Source organism: Cherax quadricarinatus, chromosome 91 (assembly GCF_038502225.1).
Source record: "Cherax quadricarinatus isolate ZL_2023a chromosome 91, ASM3850222v1, whole genome shotgun sequence".
NCBI classification, from domain to species: Eukaryota; Metazoa; Arthropoda; class Malacostraca; order Decapoda; family Parastacidae; genus Cherax; species Cherax quadricarinatus.
This window is the reverse complement of record NC_091382.1, coordinates 13,408,287-13,420,912: the sequence shown is the minus strand read 5'-3', so window position 1 is coordinate 13,420,912 and position 12,626 is coordinate 13,408,287. Positions and strand designations below refer to the sequence as shown.

The window sequence follows — 12,626 nt, the reverse complement described above, 5'->3', positions numbered from 1 at the left end:
GAGCTGCAGAAAGCTCAGGTATGAAGGGAATACTGACCCTGATCCATCCAGCTACAAAAGGCTCAGGTGTGATAGGAAGAATACCTCTGATGCAGCCAGCTACAACAGCATCAGGTATAAGAAGAATGACACTGATGCAGCCAGCTGCAGTAGGCTCAGGTGTGATAGGAAGACTCTCTCTGATGCAGCCAGGTGCGTAATCCCAGGTATGATAGAGAAACTATCGTTGTTCCTGCAAAATGCAGAAGGCTCAGATATGATAGGAAGACTATCTATGATGCAGCCAGCGACAATAGGCTCATGTATGACAGTGAGACTGACTCTGATGAAGCCAGCTGCAGTAGGTTCAGGTATGATAGAAAGATTGTCTTTGAATCCGCCATCTGAAGTAAGCTCAGTTATGATAGGAAGACTGACTCTGAAATAGCCAACTACAGTAGGCTCAGGTATGATAGGAAGGCAGACTCTGATGCAGCCAGCTGTAGTGGGCTCAGGTATTATAGGAAGATTGTCTCTGATGCAGCCAGCTGCAGAAGGCTCAGGTTTGACAGTAAGACTGACTCTGATTAAGCCATTCGCAGTAGGCACACTTATAATAAGAAAAATTTTATAATAGGAAGTCTGTAGTTGATGTAGACAGATGCATTAGGCTCAATTATGATAGGAAGACTGTCTTTGATGCATCCAACTGCAATAGGTTCATGTATGATAGGAAGACTGACTCTGGTGCACCCAGCTGCACTAGGCTCAATTATGATAAGAAGAAATGCTTTGAGGCAGCCAGATGCAGAAGACTAAGATATTATATGTACTCTGACTCGGATGCAGCCAGTAACAGTAGACCCAGGTATGATAGGAAGACTGATGCAGCCAGCTGCAGCAGGCTCAGGTATGATAGGAATACTGACACTGATACAGCCAGCTGGAGTAGGCTGAGGTATGATAGGAAGACTTTTATTGATGCAGCCAGCTGGAATAGGCTCACTTATGATAGGAAGACTGACTCTGATACAGCCAGCTACAGTAGGCTCAGGAATGATAGGAAGACTGACTATGATTCAGCGAGCTGCAGTGGGCTCAGGTATGATAGGAAGATTGTCTCTGATGAAGACAGCTACAGAAGGCTCAGGTTTGACAGAAAGACTGACTCTGATGCAGCCAGCCACAGTAGGCTCACTTATAATAAGAAGAATGGTTCTGATGCAGCCAGATGCAGTAGACTCAGGTATAATAGGAAGACTGACTCGGTTGCAGCCAGTTACAGTAGACCCAGGTATGACAGGAAGACTGATGCAGCCAGCTGCACAAGTCCAGGTATGATAGGAAAACTTACTCTGATGCAGCGAGCTGCAGTAGGCTCAGGTATGATAAGAGGACTGATTCTGATGCAGCCTGCTACAGTAGGCTGAGGTATGATCGGATGACTGACAGAGATGCAACCATCTCCAGTAGGCTCAGGTGTGATAGGAGGACTGACTCTGATATAGACAGCTGTAGTTGGGTCAGATATTATAGGAAGACTGACTTCGATTCAACCAGCTACAGAAGGCACAGGAATAATAGGAAGAAGGGTTCTGATGCAGCCAGCTGCAGTAGGCTCAGGTATGATAGGAAGACTGTCTCTGATGCAGCCAGTTGCAGTATGCTCAGGTATGATATGAAGACTGACTCGAATGCGGCCAGTTACAGAAGACCCAGGTATATCAGGAAGACCGATGCATCGAGCTGGAGAAAGCTCAGGTATGATAGGAATACTGACCCTGATGCAGCCAGCTGCAGTAGGCTGAGGTATGATAGGAAGATTGTCTCTGATATAGCCAGCTGCAGTAGGCTTAGGTATAAGAATTGCTGTGATGCAGACAGCTACAGTAGGCTCAAGTGTCATAGGAAGACTATTTTTGATGTAGCCATCTGCAGAAGGCTATGGTATAATAGGAAGACTGTCTTTGATGCAGCCAGCTGCAGTAGGCTCACTTATAATAGGAAGACTGACTCTGATGCAGCCAGATGCAGTAGGCTCAGGTGTGATAGGAAGACTCTCTGATGCAGCCAGCTGCAGCAGGCTCAGGTATGATAGGAATACTGACACTGATGCAGCCAGCTAGAGTAGGCTAAGGAATGATAGGAAGACTGTTATTGATGTAACCAGCTGTAGTAAACTCAGGTATGATAGGAAGACTGTCTTTGATGCAGCCAGTTGGAATAGGCTCACTTATGATACGAAGACTGACTCTGATGCAGCCAGCTGCAGTAGGCTCAGATATGATAGGAAGACTGTTTTTTGAAGCACCAATCTGCAGAAGACTCAGTTATGATAGTGAGACTGACTCTGATTCAGCAAGCTGCAGTAGGCTCAGGTATGATAGGAAGATTGTCTATGATGCAGACAGCTACAGTAGGCTCAGGTTTGACAGAAAGACTGACTCTGATGCAGCCAGCCACAGTAGGCTCACTTATAATAAGAAGAGTGGCTCTGATGCAGCCCGATGCAGTAGACTCAGGTATAATAGAAAGACTGACTCGGATGCAGCCAGTTACAGTAGACCCAGGTATGAAAGGAAGACTGATGCAGCCAGCTGCACAAGTCCAGGTATGATAGGAGGACTTACTCTGATGCAGCAAGCTGCAGTAGGCTTAGGTATGAGAGGAAGACTGATTCTGATGCAGCAAGCAGCAGTAGGCTCAGATATAAAAAGAAGTATTGCTCTTATGCTGCCAGATGCTGTAGTCTCAGGTATGATAGGAAGATGATTCATGTGCAGCCAGTTACAGTAGACCAAGGAATGATAGGAGGACTGATGTAGCCGGCTGCAGTAAGCTCAGGTATGATAGGAATGCTGACTCTGACCCATTCAGCTACAGAAGGCTCAGGTATGATAGGAAGACTACCTCTGATGCAGCCACCTATAGCAGCATCAGGTATAAGAAGAATGACACTGATGCAGCCAGCTGCAGTAGTCTCAGGTATGATAGGAAGACTGACTCTGATGGAGCCAGCTGCAGTAGGCTCAGGAGCGATAAGAGGACTGATGCTGCCAGCTATAGTTGTCTCAGGTATGATAGGAAGACTGTCTCTGATGCAGCCAGCTGCAGTAGGCTCAGGTATAAAAAGAAGAATTGCTCTGAAGCAGCCAGATGCAGCAGACTCAGGTATGATAGGGGGACTGATTCGTGTGCAGCCAGTTACAGTAGACCCAGGAATGATAGGAGGACTGATGTAGCCAGCTGCAGTAAGCTCAGGTATGACAGGAATACTGACCCTGATCCATCTAGCTACAAAAGGCTCAGGTGTGATAGGAAGACTACCTCTGATCCAGCCAGCTACAACAGCATCAGGTATAAGTAGAATGACACTGATGCAGCCAACTGCAGTAGGCTCAGGTATGAAAGGAAAAATGACTCTGATGGAGCCAGCTGCAGTAGGCTCAGTTGTGATAGGAAGACTATCTCTGATGCAGCCAGCTGCAGTAATCCCAGGTATGATAGGGAAACTATCGTTGTTCCTGGCAGATGCAGAAGGCTCAGACATGATAGTAAGACTATCTATGATGCTGCCAGCGACAATAGGCTCATGTATGACAGTGAGACTGACTCTGATGAAGCCAGCTGCAGTAGGTTCAGGTATGATAGGAAGATTGTCTTTGAATCAGCCATCTGAAGTAAGCTCAGTTATGATAGGATGACTGACTCTGATGCAGCCAACTGCAGTAGGCTCAGGTATGATAGGAAGGCAGACTCTAATGCAGCCAGCTGCAGTGGGCTCAGGTATTATAGGAAGATTGTCTCTGATGCAGCTAGCTGCAGAAGGCTCAGGTTTGACAGTAAGACTGACTCTGATTAAGCCATTCGCAGTAGGCTCATTTATAATAAGAAGAATGGTATTATAGGAAGTCTGTAGTTGATGCAGCCAGCTGCAGTAGGCTCAGGTATGATAGGAAGACTGTCTTTGATACATCCAACTGCAGTAGGCTCAGGTATGATAAGAAATGCTTTGAGGCATCCAGATGTAGAAGACTCAGATATGATATGTAGACTGAATCGGATGCAGCCAGTAACAGTAGACCCAGGTATGATAGGAAGACTGATGCAGCCAGCTGCAGCAGGCTCAGGTATGATAGGAATAGTGACACTGATGCAGCCAGCTGGAGTAGGCTGAGGTATGATGGGAAGACTGACTCTGATTCAGGGAGCTGCAGTGCGCTCAGGTATGATAGGAAGATTGTGTCTGATGCAGGCATCTACTGTATGCTCTGGTTTGACAGAAAGACTGACTCTGATGCAGCCAGCCACAGTAGGCTCACTTATAATAAGAAGAATGCCTCTGATGCAGCCAGATGCAGTAGACTCAGGTATAATAGGAAGACTGACTTGGATGAAGCCAGTTACAGTAGACCCAGGTATGACAGGAAGTCTGATGCATCCAGTTGCACAAGTCAAGGTATGATAGGAAGAATGTCTTTGATACAGCCAGCTGCAATAGACTCTGGTATAATAGGAAAACTTTCTCTGATGCAGTGAGCTGCAGAAGGCTCAGGTATGAGAAGAAGACTGATTCTTATACAGGGAGCTGAAGTAGGCTCACTTATGATAGGAAGATTGTCTTTGATGAATCAAGCAGCAGTAGGCTCAGTTATAAAAAGAAGAATTGCTCTGATACAGCCAGATACAGTAGACTCACGTATGATCGGAATACTGACCCTGACCCATCCAGCTACAGCAGGCTCAGGTATGATAGGAAGACTACCTCTGATGTAGCCACCTTCAGCAGCAATAGGTATAAGAAGAATGACACTGATCCAGCCAGCTGCAGTATTCTCAGGTATGATAGTAAGACTGGCTCTCATGGAGGTAGCTGCAGTAGGTTCAGGTGTGATAAAAGGTCTGACTCAGCCAGCTGTAGTTGGCTCATATATGATAGGAAGACTGTCTCTGATGCAGCCAGATGCAGTAGGCTCAGGAATGATCAGAAAATTGACTCTGAAGCAGCCAGCTACAGTAGGTTCAGTTATAAAAAAAAGAATTGCACTAAAGCAGCCAGGTGCAGTAGACTCAGGTATGATAGGAAGACTGATTCTGGTGCAGCCAGTTACAGTAGACCCAGGAATGATAGGAGGACTGATGTAGCCAGCTGCAGTAAACTCATTTATGATAGGAATACTGACTCTGATCCATCCAGCTACAAAAGGCTCATGTATGATAGGAAGACTACCTCTGATGCAGCCAGCTACAACAGCATCAGGTATAAGAAGAATGACACTGATGCAGCCAGCTGCAGTAGGCTCAGGTATGAAAGGAAGACTGACTCTAATGGAGCCAGCTGCAGTAGGCTCAGGTGTGATAGGAAGACTCTCTCTGATGCAGCCAGCTGTAGTAATCTCAGGTATGATAGGGAAACTAGAGTTGTTCCTGCCAGATGCAGAAGGCTCAGATATGATAGGAAGACTATCTATGATGCAGCCAGCGACAATAGCCTCATGTAGGACAGTAAGACTGACTCTGATGGAGCCAGCTGCAATAGGCTCAGGTATGATAGGAAGCCTGACTCCGATGAAGCCTGCTGCAGTAGGCTCAAGTATGATAGGAAGACTGTCTTTGAAGCAGCCAGCTGCAGTAGGCTCATATTTGATAGGAAGATTGACAATGATACAGAAAGATGCAGTAAGCTCATGTATGATAAGAGGACTGATGCAGCCAGCTGTAGTAGACTCAGGTATGATAGTAAGACTGACTCAGACACAACCATTTACAGTAGGCACCGGTATGAGAGGAAGAATAATGTGGCCAGCTGCAACAGACTCTGGAATGATAGAAAGACTGGCTCTGATACAGCCAGCTACAGTAGGCTCAAGAGTGATAGGAAGACTGTCTTTGATACAGCAAGCTGCACTAGACTCACGTATGATCAGATAACTGACTCTTATGCAGCCAGCTGCAGTAGGCTCAGGAATGACAGGAAGACTTTCATTTTTGCAGCCAGCTGCAGTAGCCTCAGATATGATGCAGCCAGCTCCACTAGGCTAAGGTATGATAGGAAGACTGACTCTGATGTTGCGAGCTGTATTAGCCTCAGGTATGATATGAAGAAAGACTGTTGCAGTATGCTGCAGTAGGCTCAGGTATTATGGTAAGACTGGCTCTAATAAATACAGCTGCAGTAGGCTCAATTATGATATGAAGGGTGTCTTTGATACAGCCAGCTACAGAAGGCTAACTTGTGATAGGAAGACTGACTCTGATGATGCCAGCTACAGTAGGCTAAGGTACGACAGGAAGAATGTTTTTGATGCCGCCAGCTGCAGTAGGCTCACTTACGATAGGAAAACTGACTCTGAAGCAACCAGCTCCAGTAGGCTAAGGTATGATAAAATGACTGATACAGCCAGCTGCCGTAGAGTCAGGTATGATAGGAAGACTGTCTTTGATACAGCCAGCTGCAGTAGGCTCAGGTATGATAAGAAGCCTGACTCTCATGCAGCCACCTGCAGTAGGCTCAGTTATGATAAGAAGAATTGCTTTGAGGCAGCCAGGTGCCTTAGACTCAGGTAAGATAGGAATACTGACTCGAATGCAGCCAGTTAGAATAGACCCAGGAGTGATAGGAATAATGATGCATCCAGTTGCAGTAGGCTCAGATATGATAGGAATACTGACCCTGATGCAGCAAGCTGCAGTAGGCTAAGGGATGATATCAAGACTGAATCTGATGTAGCAAGCTGAAATAGGCTCAGTTGTGATAGGAAGGCTGTCGTTGTTGCAGCAAGCTGCAGTAGGCTCACTTATGATAAGAAGACTGACTCTGATGCAGCCAGCTACTGTAGGCTCAGGCATGTTACGAAGACTGTCTTTGAAGCAGCCGGCCGCAGTAGGCTCTCTTATGATATGAAGACTAACTCTGATGCAGCCAGCTGCAGTAGGCTCAGGTATGATAGGAGGATTGATGCAGTCAACAGCAATAGGCTCAGTTACAATAGGAAGGCTGACTCTGATGAAGCCAGCTACAGTAGACTCAGGTATGATTGGAATACTGACTCAGATGCAGCCTGTTACAATAGACCCAGGTATGATAGGAAGACTGATGCAGCCAGCTGCAGGAGGTTCAGGTGTGATAGGAACACTGTCTTTGATAAAGCCAGCTGCACTAGACTCAGGTATCATAGGATAACTGACTCTGATATAGCCAGCTACAGTAGGCCCAGGTATGATAGGAAGATTGTCGTTGATGCAGCCAGCTGCAGTAGGGTCAGGTATGATAGGAGGACTGATTCTGATACAGCTAGCTGCAGTAGTCTGAGGTATTATAGGATGACTGACTCTGATGCAACAATCTCCAGTAATCTCAGGTGCAATAGGAGGGCTGACTCTGATGCAGACAGCTGCAGTAGGCTCATGTACAATAAGAAGAATGGCTCTTATGCAGCTAGCTGCAGTAGGCTCGGGTATGAAAGGAAGACTGACTCTGATGCAGCCAGCTGCAGTTGGCTCAGGTGTGATATGAAGACTGACTCGAATGCGGCCAGTTACAGTAGACCCAGGTGTGACAGGAAGACTGATGCAGCCAGCAGCAGAAAGCTCAGGTATGATAGGAATACTGACCCTGATGCAGCCAGCTGCCGTACGCTGAGGTATAATAGTAAGATTGTCTCTGATGTAGCCAGCTGCCGTAGGCTCAGGTATAAGAAGAATGACTTTGATGCAGCCAGCTGCAGTAGGCTCAAGTGTCATAGGAAGACTGTCTCTGATGTAGCGAGCTGTAGTAGGCTCTTGTATAATAGGAAGACTGTCGTTGATGCAGCCAACTGCAGTAGGCTAAGGTATGATAGGAAGACTGTCTTTGATGCAGCCAGCTGCAGTAGGCTCACTTATGATAGGAAGACTGACTCTGATGCAGCCAGCTGCAGTAGGTTCAGGTATGATGGGAAGATTGTCTTTGAAGCAGCCATCTGAAGTAAGCTCAGTTTTGATAAGAGGGCTTATACAGCCAGCTGCAGTAGGCACAGGCATGATAGGAAGGCTGACTGTGATGCAGCCAGCTGCAGTATGCTTAGGAATAATAGGAAGATTGTCTCTGATGCTGCCAGCTGCAGCAGGCTAAGGTTTGACAGTAAAACTGACTCTGATTAAGCCATTCGCAGAAGGCTCACTTATAATAAGAAGAATGGCTCTGATGGAGACAGATGCAGTAGGCTCTGGTATAATAGGAAGAATGTCGTAGATGCAGCCAGCTACAGTAGGCTCAGGTATGATAGGAAAACTGTCTTTGATGCCGCCAGCTGCAATAGGCGCAGGTATGATAGGAAGATTATCTCTGATGCATCCTGCTGAAGTAGGCTCAGCTTTGATAGTAAAACTGACTCTGATTCAACCAGCCACAGTAGGCTCACTTATAAGAAGAAGAATGGCTCTCGTGCAGCCAGATGCAGTAGACTCATGTATGATAGAAAGACTGACTCGGATGCAGCCAGTTACAGTAGATCCAGGTATGATAGAAAGATTGTCTTTGATACAGCCAGCTCCAGTACGCTCAGGTGTGTTAGGAAGACTGTTTTTGATGCAGCCAGGTGCAGTAGGCTCAAGCATGAGAGTTAGACTGACTATGATGCAGCGAGCCTCAGTAGGCTCTGGTATGATAGGAAGACTGACTTTGATGCAGCGAGCTGCAGTGGACTCAGGTATGATAGGAAGACTGATTCAGATGCAGCCAGTTACAGTAGACCCAGGTATGATAGCAAAAATGATACAGCCAGCTGCAGTAGGCTAACTTATGACAGAAATACTGACTATGATATAGTAGGCTCAGGTATGATAAGATGACTGATGCAGCCAGTTGTAGTAGGCTCAGGTATGATAGGAAGACTGACTCTGATGCAGCCAGCTGCACTAGGCTCATGTATGATAGGAAAACTGATTGTGATACAGGCAGCTGCAGTAGGCTCAGTTATGATAGAAATACTGTCTTTGATACAGCTAGCTCCAATAGGCTCAAGTGTGTTAAGAAGTCTGTCTATGATACAGCCAGCTCCAGTAGGCTCAGATATATTAGGAAGACTGACTTTGATGCCGGCGGCTCCAATAGACTCAGGTGTGTTAGGAAGACTGACTCTAATGCAGCCAGCTATAGTGGGCTCAGGTATGATAAGAAGAATGGCTCTGATGAATCTAGATACAGTAGGCACAGGTATGATAGGAAGACTGGCTCTGATACAGCCAGCTGCAGTAGGCTCAGGTTTGATAGTAAGACTGACTCTGATGCAGCAAGCTGCAGTATTCTCAGGAATGATAGTAGGACTGACTCTGATGGTGACAGCTGCAGTAGGCTCAGGTATAATAAGAGGAATGGCTCGACTCAAGAAATCGTAATGACACAATTGCAAACGCAGGTTCAATCCCGGCCAGGGGTATGGTTTAAGAGGAATGGCTCTGATGCAGCTAGCTGCATTAGGCTCAGGTATGATAGGAAGACTGACTTTGATTCAGCCAGCTGTAGTAGGCTCAGGACCGATAAGACGACTGATGCTGCCAGCTATAGTTGTCTCAGGTATGATAGGAAGACTGTCTCTGATGCAGCCAGCTGCAGTAGGCTCAGGTATAAAAAGAAGAATTGCTCTGAAGCAGCCAGATGCAGCAGACTCAGGTATGATAATAGGACTGATTCGTGTGCAGCCAGTTACAGTAGACCCAGGAATGATAGGAGGACTGATGTAGCCAGCTGCAGTAAGCTCAGGTATGATAGGAATACTGACCCTGATCCATCTAGCTACAAAAGGCTCAGGTGTGATAGGAAGACTACCTCTGATCCAGCCAGCTACAACAGCATCAGGTATAAGTAGAATGACACTGTTGCAGCCAACTGCAGTAGGCTCAGGTATGAAAGGAAAAATGACTCTGATGGAGCCAGCTGCAGTAGGCTCAGTTGTGATAGGAAGACTATCTCTGATGCAGCCAGCTTCAGTAATCCCAGGTATGATAGGGAAACTATCGTTGTTCCTGGCAGATGCAGAAGGCTCAGACATGATAGTAAGACTATCTATGATGCTGCCAGCGACAATAGGCTCATGTATGACAGTGAGACTGACTCTGATGAAGCCAGCTGCAGTAGGTTCAGGTATGATAGGAAGATTGTCTTTGAATCAGCCATCTGAAGTAAGCTCAGTTATGATAGGATGACTGACTCTGATGCAGCCAACTGCAGTAGGCTCAGGTATGATAGGAAGGCAGACTCTAATGCAGCCAGCTGCAGTGGGCTCAGGTATTATAGGAAGATTGTCTCTGATGCAGCTAGCAGCAGAAGGCTCAGGTTTGACAGTAAGACTGACTCTGATTAAGCCATTTGCAGTAGGCTCATTTATAATAAGAAGAATGGTATTAGAGGAAGTCTGTAGTTGATGCAGCCAGCTGCAGTAGGCTCAGGTATGATAGGAAGATTGTCTTTGATACATCCAACTGCAGTAGGCTCAGGTATGATAAGAAATGCTTTGAGGCATCCAGATGTAGAAGACTCAGATATGATATGTAGACTGACTCGGATGCAGCCAGTAACAGTAGACCCAGGTATGATAGGAAGACTGATGCAGCCAGCTGCAGCAGGCTTAGGTATGGTAGGAATACTGACACTGATGCAGCCAGCTGGAGTAGGCTGAGGTATGATAGGAAGACTGACTCTGATTCAGCGAGCTGCAGTGCGCTCAGGTATGATAGGAAGATTGTCTCTGATGCAGGCATCTACAGTACGCTCTGGTTTGACAGAAAGACTGACTCTGATGCAGCCAGCCACAGTAGGCTCACTTATAATAAGAAGAATGCCTCTGATGCAGCCAGATGCAGTAGACTCAGGTATAATAGGAAGACTGACTTGGATGCAGCCAGTTACAGTAGACCCAGGTATGACAGGAAGACTGATGCAGCCAGTTGCACAAGTCAAGGTATGATAGGAAGAATGTCTTTGATACAGCCAGCTGCAATAGACTCTGGTATAATAGGAAAACTTTCTCTGATGCAGTGAGCTGCAGAAGGCTCAGGTATGAGAGGAAGACTGATTCTTATACAGGGAGCTGCAGTAGGCTCACTTATGATAGGAAGATTGTCTTTGATGAATCAAGCAGCAGTAGGCTCAGTTATAAAAAGAAGAATTGCTCTGATACAGCCAGATACAGTAGACTCAGGTATGATCGGAATACTGACCCTGACCCATCCAGCTACAGCAGGCTCAGGTATGATAGGAAGACTACCTCTGATGCAGCCACCTTCAGCAGCAATAGGTATAAGAAGAATGACACTGATCCAGCCAGCTGCAGTATTCTCAGGTATGATAGGAAGACTGGCTCTCATGGAGCCAGCTGCAGTAGGTTCAGGTGTGATAAAAGGTCTGACTCAGCCAGCTGTAGTTGGCTCAGGTATGATAGGAAGACTGTCTCTGATGCAGCCAGATGCAGTAGGCTCAGGTATGATCAGAAAATTGACTCTGAAGCAGCCAGCTACAGTAGGTTCAGTTATAAAAAAAAGAATTGCACTAAAGCAGCCAGGTGCAGTAGACTCAGGTATGATAGGAAGACTGATTCTGGTGCAGCCAGTTACAGTACACCCAGGAATGATAGGAGGACTGATGTAGCCAGCTGCAGTAAGCTCATTTATGATAGGAATACTGACCCTGATCCATCCAGCTACAAAAGGCTCATGTATGATAGGAAGACTACCTCTGATGCAGCCAGCTACAACAGCATCAGGTATAAGAAGAATGACACTGATGCAGCCAGCTGCAGTAGGCTCAGGTATGAAAGGAAGACTGACTCTAATGGAGCCAGCTGCAGTAGGCTCAGGTGTGATAGGAAGACTCTCTCTGATGCAGCCAGCTGTAGTAATATCAGGTATGATTGGGAAACTAGAGTTGTTCCTGCCAGATGCAGAAGGCTCAGATATGATAGGAAGACTATCTATGATGCAGCCAGCTACAATAGCCTCATGTAGGACAGTAAGACTGACTCTGATGGAGCCAGCTGCAATAGGCTCAGGTATGATAGGAAGCCTGACTCCGATGAAGCCCGCTGCAGTAGGCTCAAGTGTGATAGGAAGACTGTCTTTGAAGCAGCCAGCTGCAGTAGGCTCATATTTGATAGGAAGATTGACAATGATACAGAAAGATGCAGTAAGCTCATGTATAATAAGAGGACTGATGCAGCCAGCTGTAGTAGACTCAGGTATGATAGTAAGACTGACTCAGACACAACCATTTACAGTAGGCACCGGTATGAGAGGAAGAATAATGTGGCCAGCTGCAACAGACTCTGGAATGATAGAAAGACTGGCTCTGATACAGCCAGCTACAGTAGGCTCAAGAGTGATAGCAAGACTGTCTTTGATACAGCAAGCTGCACTAGACTCACGTATGATCAGATAACTGACTCTTATGCAGCCAGATGCAGTAGGCTCAGGAATGACAGGAAGACTTTCATTTTTGCAGCCAGCTGCAGTAGCCTCAGATATGATGCAGCCAGCTCCACTAGGCTAAGGTATAATAGGAAGACTGACTCTGATGTTGCGAGCTGTAGTAGCCTCAGGTATGATAGGAAGAAAGACTCTGTTGCAGTATGCTGCAGTAGGCTCAGGTATTATGGTAAGACTGGCTCTAATAA

General features: G+C 46.4%; 2 protein-coding genes across 4 annotated transcripts in view; one reads left to right on the top strand and one right to left on the bottom strand.

Annotated features, from left to right (window-relative positions):
- Positions 1–12,626, bottom strand: part of LOC138850954 (tyrosine-protein phosphatase Lar-like) — a 654,087-nt gene that overhangs the window by 192,217 nt on the left and 449,244 nt on the right. The gene's annotated exons all lie outside the window — the stretch shown is intronic.
- The window catches only part of LOC128705099 (phosphatidylinositol phosphatase PTPRQ-like), a 301,321-nt gene that overhangs the window by 199,997 nt on the left and 88,698 nt on the right, over positions 1–12,626 (top strand). The window lies entirely within an intron of this gene.